This window comes from Ictidomys tridecemlineatus, chromosome 12 (genome assembly GCF_052094955.1).
Source record: "Ictidomys tridecemlineatus isolate mIctTri1 chromosome 12, mIctTri1.hap1, whole genome shotgun sequence".
Classification (NCBI taxonomy): Eukaryota; Metazoa; Chordata; class Mammalia; order Rodentia; family Sciuridae; genus Ictidomys; species Ictidomys tridecemlineatus.
The window spans coordinates 25,108,981-25,116,539 of record NC_135488.1 but is presented as its reverse complement, the minus strand read 5'-3'; the positions used below and the strand labels follow the sequence as shown (position 1 = coordinate 25,116,539).

At 57.6% G+C, this 7,559-nt stretch overlaps 1 long non-coding RNA gene across 1 annotated transcript; it reads right to left on the bottom strand.

The window, feature by feature from the left end:
- Positions 1–4,262: 4,262 nt before the first annotated feature.
- On the bottom strand, positions 4,263–6,797 carry LOC144369127 (uncharacterized). The gene is made up of 2 exons (XR_013428584.1): positions 5,733–6,797; positions 4,263–5,270 (listed from the first exon to the last, which is right to left on the bottom strand). It is a non-coding gene; the product is annotated as an uncharacterized LOC144369127 (long non-coding RNA).
- Between the last annotated feature and the right edge of the window lie 762 nt (positions 6,798–7,559).

The following is a 7,559-nucleotide window of genomic DNA, read 5'->3' as shown; positions in this document are numbered from 1 at the left end:
GGTTAGGATCAGGGTCAGGGTCAGGGTCAGGGTTAGGGGTTAGGGTTAGGGTTAGGGCAGCAACTGCCCTCTGTCTTGGGGGGCAGCCAGAGTAGGGAAAGAGACACCCCAGCCCATGACACAGGGGACAGAGGCTGCTGAGGTGGCTGGAGCCCGGGGATGGGGTGTGGAGTCTCTGGTGCACTGTGATGACCTTGGTGGCCCCCACCCCTCCACACCAGATGGGGCTTCCTCTGTCTCTGCCACTCACCTCACGGACAGATAAGGAAGATCACCATTTCTGAGTGTTGGCCCTGTTTACTCTGTTCCTACTTCCTCTCTGGCATTTAATTTACAGGGCCATGAACCACATAAAGAGTGAGAATAAGGCAATCTGTTGTCAAGAGGTAAAGGAGTCAACAGAAGAAGGCCCCAGACGTCCGCGCTGTGGACACTGGTGCTGTGGGAAGGTCAGGCTTGAACGATGCCCTGGTCACAGGCTTGTGCTTGATAGAAGGTAGACAGCTGAATGAACAGGAGGAAATGCCAGCAGAGGGTGGACCACAACCATCCAACGGAGTCAGAAGTAGCTGAGACGAGGTCGCGGATGGGCAGCAACTGCTCAGCCTTTGCCCAGTGTCCGCGGCTTTCATCTGTGGCAGGCCCTGCCCTGCCCCACCTCCACAGGCGTTTGGGGGTTCCAGGCTGTGGTCTGTTGGCCCCCTTGTTTCCAGGCCTGTGACAGAGCGAGGCCACTCATCTCACAGACAGGAAGCAAGAGAAGAGGGGGATAGTGTCCACAGTGCACCCCAGGGCACACTCCAAAGACCCGGAGACCCCCTGGGCCCCGCCGCCCCCAGGTCCCACCACCTCCAATGCTCCACCTCCAACAGCACCGCCCAGGTACCAAGTCTAGCACACGGGCCTTTGGGTCATTAGGATCCATTTTGGAGGATGAGGACCGTGTGTCTCTTGCTTCCTCTGCTGGGCCCGGCATTCAGGGCAGGACCAGGCTCACAGTAAACCCACAGCCAGGAAGGTGCCCGGGACTTGCTGGTGGGAACTCGGGCAGCTGAGCGCACTTCTTCCCTCTAAGTGGCCCTGATAGGACTGCTGGGCTCCTACTTCACACGAGGGGCAGCTTTAGATTCCTCCCAGTGAGGCTGCGTCACTCCCTCGCCTTCTCTGCCTCCCAGGTGGACACTCAGCCACTCCCTCGCCTTCTCTGCCTCCCAGGTGGACACTCAGCCACTCCCTCGCCTTCTCTGCCTCCGAGGTGGACACTCAGCTATGGAGACACCGAGGCCACAGCCTGGGGAGAGGCCAGCATGGGCCATCCAAGGCCAGAGAGCCTGCCCTGGCAGCCACATCTCAGCCCCTGCACTGGACCGTGTCCATACCACAAAACAGCAGTCAGTGTGAGTGTCCTGGGGGAGCCCTGCCCTCTCCGGTTGCTGAAGAGCAGAGTCCAGAAGACCCAGCCTGCAGCACCAGTGGGGAGAGAAGGGCCAGCCGCTGTGGGCCTCTAGAGCAGCGCAGGCCCTGCACAGCGCCTCCTGCCCATTAATCCCCCAACTGTGCTGGAGGGAGACCCCACGGTGCCCCTTCATGCTGACGGGAGGCTGAGGCTCAGAGAGGCTGTCAGGGTTTTCTCACAGGCCCCAGTGGAGTGTGGGACAGGTTTCCCGCTCCTACCCTCCTGCTGAGATGAGAGGGCAAGTGCTCCCAGGGAGACACAGCACCCCCACAGGGGAAGGTTGGGGACAGCGGGGACGCAGGCCAAGCAGGGCCACTGCACTGCCGGAGCCTTAAAGCCAGCATCACGGTCCCCTGGAAGAGCCCAGACCTCTGAAGAGGTCCCTGCAGCGGCTGCCTGTGGCCCCTGGTCCTCGGCTGGAAACAGAGTGTCCTGAAGGGAGAGGAGGTGCCCTGCCACCGCAGAGGGAGCCTTGGGACGGGAGAAGACTGGCTTCCTGTGTCGGGCCCGTTCCTCCCCAAACCCCGGGGGCTGATCTAACTGTAAAATGAGCCTGTCAGGCTGCCTGCCCTTGTCACTGTGCTTTTGACGTCACCACCATCACCTTGAATTCAGTTTCTAAGTTACGCGTAGAGTCAGTTGGGTCTTTCGTGGCCAGACAACCCTAGAAGGCAGGTCACAAGACAGACATTGAGGGCACTCGGCCTGGGGTCCCTTCCGCAGTTGACTCCAAATCCAGCTGGCCCTGAACCTCACAGGCACTGTTCCCCCGCCCAGTGGTTCCAAGGACACTTCACCTGGACTGAGAACGGGGGTCCTCTCTTCCTGGAGCAGGTAACGACACCCAGGTTTGAGTTGAACCCCATTTCCCACTTGTCCCCAATGACCTCCCTCCTGGGTAGTCATCTGGCCTCTTGGCTTTGGGTCTTCTCTCTAAGAGGGAAGAGTGAATGGTCCCCACACTTCACAGGGACTGTGGGAGGTGACCAGGGTCTGAGGAGGGTGCTGCCGTCTGGGAGGTCTTGATTTTGGAGGAGGAAAGGGACTGTGTGTGGCTGGATCTGGACTGTCCCCAGAGGCTCATGTGTCAGGTGACACAGCAAGGTTCAGGTGGAATGACTCACCTCATAAGTGGATTAATCCAGTGCATGAGTTAATAGTCTGAATGAACCCCTGGGTTGTAACTGTGGGTGGTGGGTGTGGATGGAAGATAGGTCACTGGGGGCCAGGCCTCTCTTGAGGGTCATGTCTTGTTCCCTGGTGCGCTCTCTCTCTCTCTCTCTCTCTCCTTCCATCTGCCTGGAGTTGAGCGCGCCCTCCACCAGGCCCCTCCACCATGCTGGTCTGCTCCCCTCAGACCCTGGGCAAGGGAGCCAGCTGACCATGGACTCCGAAGCCGTGAGCCCAAGTTAACTTTTCCTGCTCTCGGCTCTTCTTGCAGGTGACTTGGTCACAGTGGGGACCAGCTGAATAACAGGTTTCCTCAACAAAGCGTCCTGAGCTGAAGCTTGGCAGCTGGCATTTATCTCTCCCTGTAGGAGGCCAGGAGTCCAAGGTTGAGCTGTCAGCGGGGCCATGCACTGTTCAAGGCTCTGGGGAGGGGTCTTCCTGGTCTCTGCCGGCTCCCGGTGGCTCTGCCATCCCGTGTTCCTGGGGTTGGCTGCCTTGCTCTCATCTCTGCTCTGTCTTATCACAGCCTCCTCCCTCCCTGTGTCCTCTCCTCCTTTTACAAGGACAGGATTTGGGGTGCTCCCTGGTCCAGGATGACCCCATCTTCACTTCGTCACATCTGCAGAGACCCTAAGTGAAACCACATTCATGGACTCGGCAGTTACAGCTGAACCACAGCAGCAAGGTGGCCTCGCCAGCACCCTGGAGCAAGAGCTCACCTGGCTGCAGGTGTGCCAGTCACTCGGTCTCAGCACTGGGTCTGCAACACCTGGAGGCTCAGAATTAAGGGACCCGTGCCTCCCCTGACCCCACAGGCCCTTCCTGCACTTGAAACACAGCTCCAATTAGGTGACACGAGTGCGTAGCGGGAGGCTATCCCCAGGGACAGCTGGTCTAACGGGCAGATGAGAATGATGTGCAATAAGTACAGGGATCATAAGCGAGCACGTGGTCTCCCCAGGCTGGAGGAAGTTTCCCCCGCTGACCTGGCCTGCTGCACACCTTGGCTTGGGCGGGCTCTTGCTGCTGACAGAGTATGGTGGGTCTCAGGACAGACCCTCTCCACGAGGGAGCTACAGAGGCACACCCTTCCCCAGCACGGACCCTCTGTCCACCACATCCATCTTCTTGATGCACAGGCAGGCCCTCGACCCCCCGCAGACCCCCATAGCACCCCATAAAGCATCACGCTTTCCTTGGAAGCCTGCGTGCATTTTCACACCGCGTTGTGGACCCTGAGGGTCGTGAATGGAGGCACCCCTGCCCCCGGGCCTGGCTGGGTGAAGGTGGTGGGCTGTGCCCTCCTGTGCCCCCTGCACTCTCCTACGCGGCTCTAGCCTGGTTTGGGTGTGAATGACTCCACCTGCACTGCCTGAGGAGGCCTAGGGGGAGGTCGTGGGCTGCATGTTTAATTCAGTGCGAGCGCGAGCAGTCGATTCATAATTCAGACGCTGCTGCCCTAAATTAGGTGCACCTTCTGAGCTGAGTGAGATGGGAGATGGGAGCCCTTTAAAGAAAACCCATAAAGTCCCCGTTTCCCTCCCTCCAACAGAGTTCTGCTCTCCTGGGCGACTCTTCAGCTCCTAGAGAATAGCATCTTGTGAGTAAAAGGAGGCAGTGAAAATGGAAGAAGAAATTTAAATATGAAACTTTAATTAAATCCCTCTTTGATCATTCTCCCCAGAACCAGCCGAGGGGCTGCGCCGTTCAGCCATGAATCCCATCACCCCTCGGGCTAATTAGGGAAGGGATGGCCTGCCGGCTGGGGGCGGGGAGCCTCCTGACCCCACAACAGCTCAGGGGAGCCCTTCTGACGGGGGCAGGCCAGCCTCCACCATCTGCCCGTCCTTGCGTCCTTGGAGTCTCACAGATGAAGTGCTCTTTGTGCCCCCTCAGGTCTCCCAGCCCAGGGACTCCCCAGAGAGGGCCAGGCATCCAGGGGTGAAGGTCCCAATACCTCTGGTCCTGATTTTGCAGTTTTTAAAAGTGCTTCTCATTGACATGCACTAATTGTGCGTGTGTCTGAGGCTTGGTGTGATAATGCCATTCGCATGTTTGATGCGTAAAGGTCAGATCAGGGTAATTAAGGATTTTCCTATTTTAAATCAGCTCCCTGCATCCTGTTGCAGGCACCTGCATTCCTGGGGGGGTGACACAGTGGACAACCAACAGGTCACAAACGGCCCCACAGCCACACCATCTGGTCTGGGACATTAGCCCAGCCCCCATGCTATGTCACCTCATCGGTCTGAGCCTGCTGCCCAACAGACAGAGCTCAGGCTGTTTAGAGGGAGCGCACACATGGGACACACATACACACGTACACATGGGACATGCATATACATGGGACAGGCATACACACGTACACTTGGGACATGCATATGTACTGCACGCGCGCGCACACACACACACACAGATACATGTACGTGGATATTTGCACAGAGGTACACACACACCCAGTGACACACGTATACAGATGCCCCACACACATGTGCACCCACCATGGATTAGGTGCCAGCAGCATCTTCAGGAAGTGCCACCAACCCCCCTCGTTTGGGTGTCGTGGTCAACCTCATCGGACGTGACCCTGGGAAGTGTGTGGCTCTGCCTCGGAGAGGGCGGGTCCCCACAGGGGAAGGGAGCTCTGCAGGGCAGGAGCAGTGGGGGAATTGGTGATGTTACCAATTTGTGGGAGACCAAAGACTTTCCTTAAATGATTTAAGAGAAAGTATTTTGCTAAGTAAACCATGTTGCAAAGAATTTCAGGAGCATTGTTTAAATTATTAAAAGAATCCATTGTTTCCCAGCCCTGGAAGCACCATTTGGATATGATTAATAAGACATCACAAATTATTCCACACCATTACTGCAGGGCCCTGTGTTCCTGAGCAATTTTGTTGGACGATGTCTTTGTTCCATTAGTTTGGGGATAAAAAGAATATAACTAGAATTTTTTATTTGAATCCTGGAAGTTCAACTTTCCTCAGGTTGAGGTCTGCTCTCCGTCTTCATCGACTGACTGGAAGAGCTCCCGCCTCCGTCAGCTCTCCGCTGCTAGGACAAAGAGCCTGAGAGAGCAAAGTGAAAGGAGGAAAGGTTTACTTACTGTCGCGACCCCTTGCCCGCAAGGAAGACGCAACTCGGGAATCTTCTTTCAGCGGTTTATTCAGGCCCTTGATATTTCTTCTACTGATCCCTCGGATGCCCCTCCCAGCCTTAATATAGCATCTCAAGCCCCAATGCGAAGCTGCCACGTGGAACTTTCTCATAGGGTGCTGAAAAGCCATGCGCCAACTCTCCCAAATAAGGAGTTGTTTGTCACAAACCACAGCGGAGCCAGCGCCATCTTGAAATGGCGACCATAATCTGCATAAGCGGCAGAGGCGGCTCACCACAACTTACCACGGCTCCTGGCTTCTGAGGTTCCGCTGTGGCCGGTTGGGCCTGCGGGTTTCTGTTGCGTGGGGCAGAACATCATGGCTGGAGTGTGCCGTGGAGCAAGGCTGCTGGCCTCACAGGGGCCAGGAAGCCAAGAGACAGAGGGAGCGGCTGGGGGCCCCAAGCCCCCAGAGAGGCGCACCCCAGAGCCTCGCTCCTCCCTCCTGCCGGTCCCCACCTCCTTGGACCAGCCACCAGCTGGGACTCCGGCCTCCACACATGGGCCTGGGGGGACGTCTGTGGATCCACTGTAGCCATCTGTGTGCACACCAGCCCCAGGGAGTGGCGTGAAGCTGTGGTGGCTGTATGTCCCTGGGACGCTCTGGGCTGACCAGGCATCCTGGGCTGGCCTTGCTGGCCTCCTGCGGGATGGCTCCTCCAGGGTCAGCAGGGCTGGGCTGGGCTGGGCAGCACCACCTGGGCTTCTTTCTCCAGTCCTCCTGGGCCAGGTGGTCTCAGGAAGCACTCAGGGCGAAGGCCGAGGCTCCTTCCTCGTGGTCACGTCACTGGTCAGCGGGGCTGGGCCGCGGTGGCCAGGGGTCTGGCTAAGCCTTCTTTCTGGGTGAACCTGTGGGTCTTTCCAGATGACCTGCCCTGAGCGGGGGAAGGCGCCATCGCTCTCTCGAGGGCTGGAGCTGGACATCAGTCTTCTCCTGGCCTTGGACTGCCAAGACCCAGACTGCAGCTGCCCCCCTAGACCCGGGCACCAGCTCGCAGACAGAGGGGCTCTATCCCCATGGCTCATGTCCACAGCTCCAGGGCTGCAGGGACCGTGACCTCTGCATGCGCATGTGTGTATGTACGTGTGCGTGTGTGTACGTGTGCGTGTACGTGTGTGTACGTGTGCGTGTGTATGTGTGTGCGTGTGTGTGTACGTGTGTGTACGTGTGTGTGCGCGTGTGCGCGTGTCCTGTGGGTTGTTTTTCTGTGGATCCCCGACTTAGGTAGCTCCTAAATCCACTTGTCATTTCCCCACACCCCCCAGGTTCAAGGTGAGGGGAAACGGACTGCACCTCTTAAAGGGGACTGGTGGTTATATTTAATCCCCCACAAGCATTAGCCCACACCTGCGGTTCCTTGGTGAGCAGAGAGCGCTGTGGTCTCTCCAGACTTGATACTGCCCAAGCTCCTCTTGGAAACCACCACAGAGGAGTCTTTGGATAAGTCCCCCCAGCAGTCCAGAATGTGCAGGTTTGGAAGAAAACTTCAAGGAAAATTACTTTTTTTTTTTTTTAAAGGATCCTTTCTGCATGAAATGAGGCTTTGGTCAGGTTTTGCTCAGAACTCCTTCCCCAGGTGCTGTCAGGTGAGCCCAGAGGACAGAGGAGCCAAGCCCTTACCGCAGCATCTCCTGGCTGTGCGCTGGGCCGGCTGACCTCGAGCCCCAGGCTCACCATCTCAGAGCACCGCGGAGGGCCAGGTGGGCTCTCCCGCGGCCTTTGTTAGCACGGCAGCCAGACGGGGTGGTTGGAGCAGCAGAGACTTAGGGCCTCAC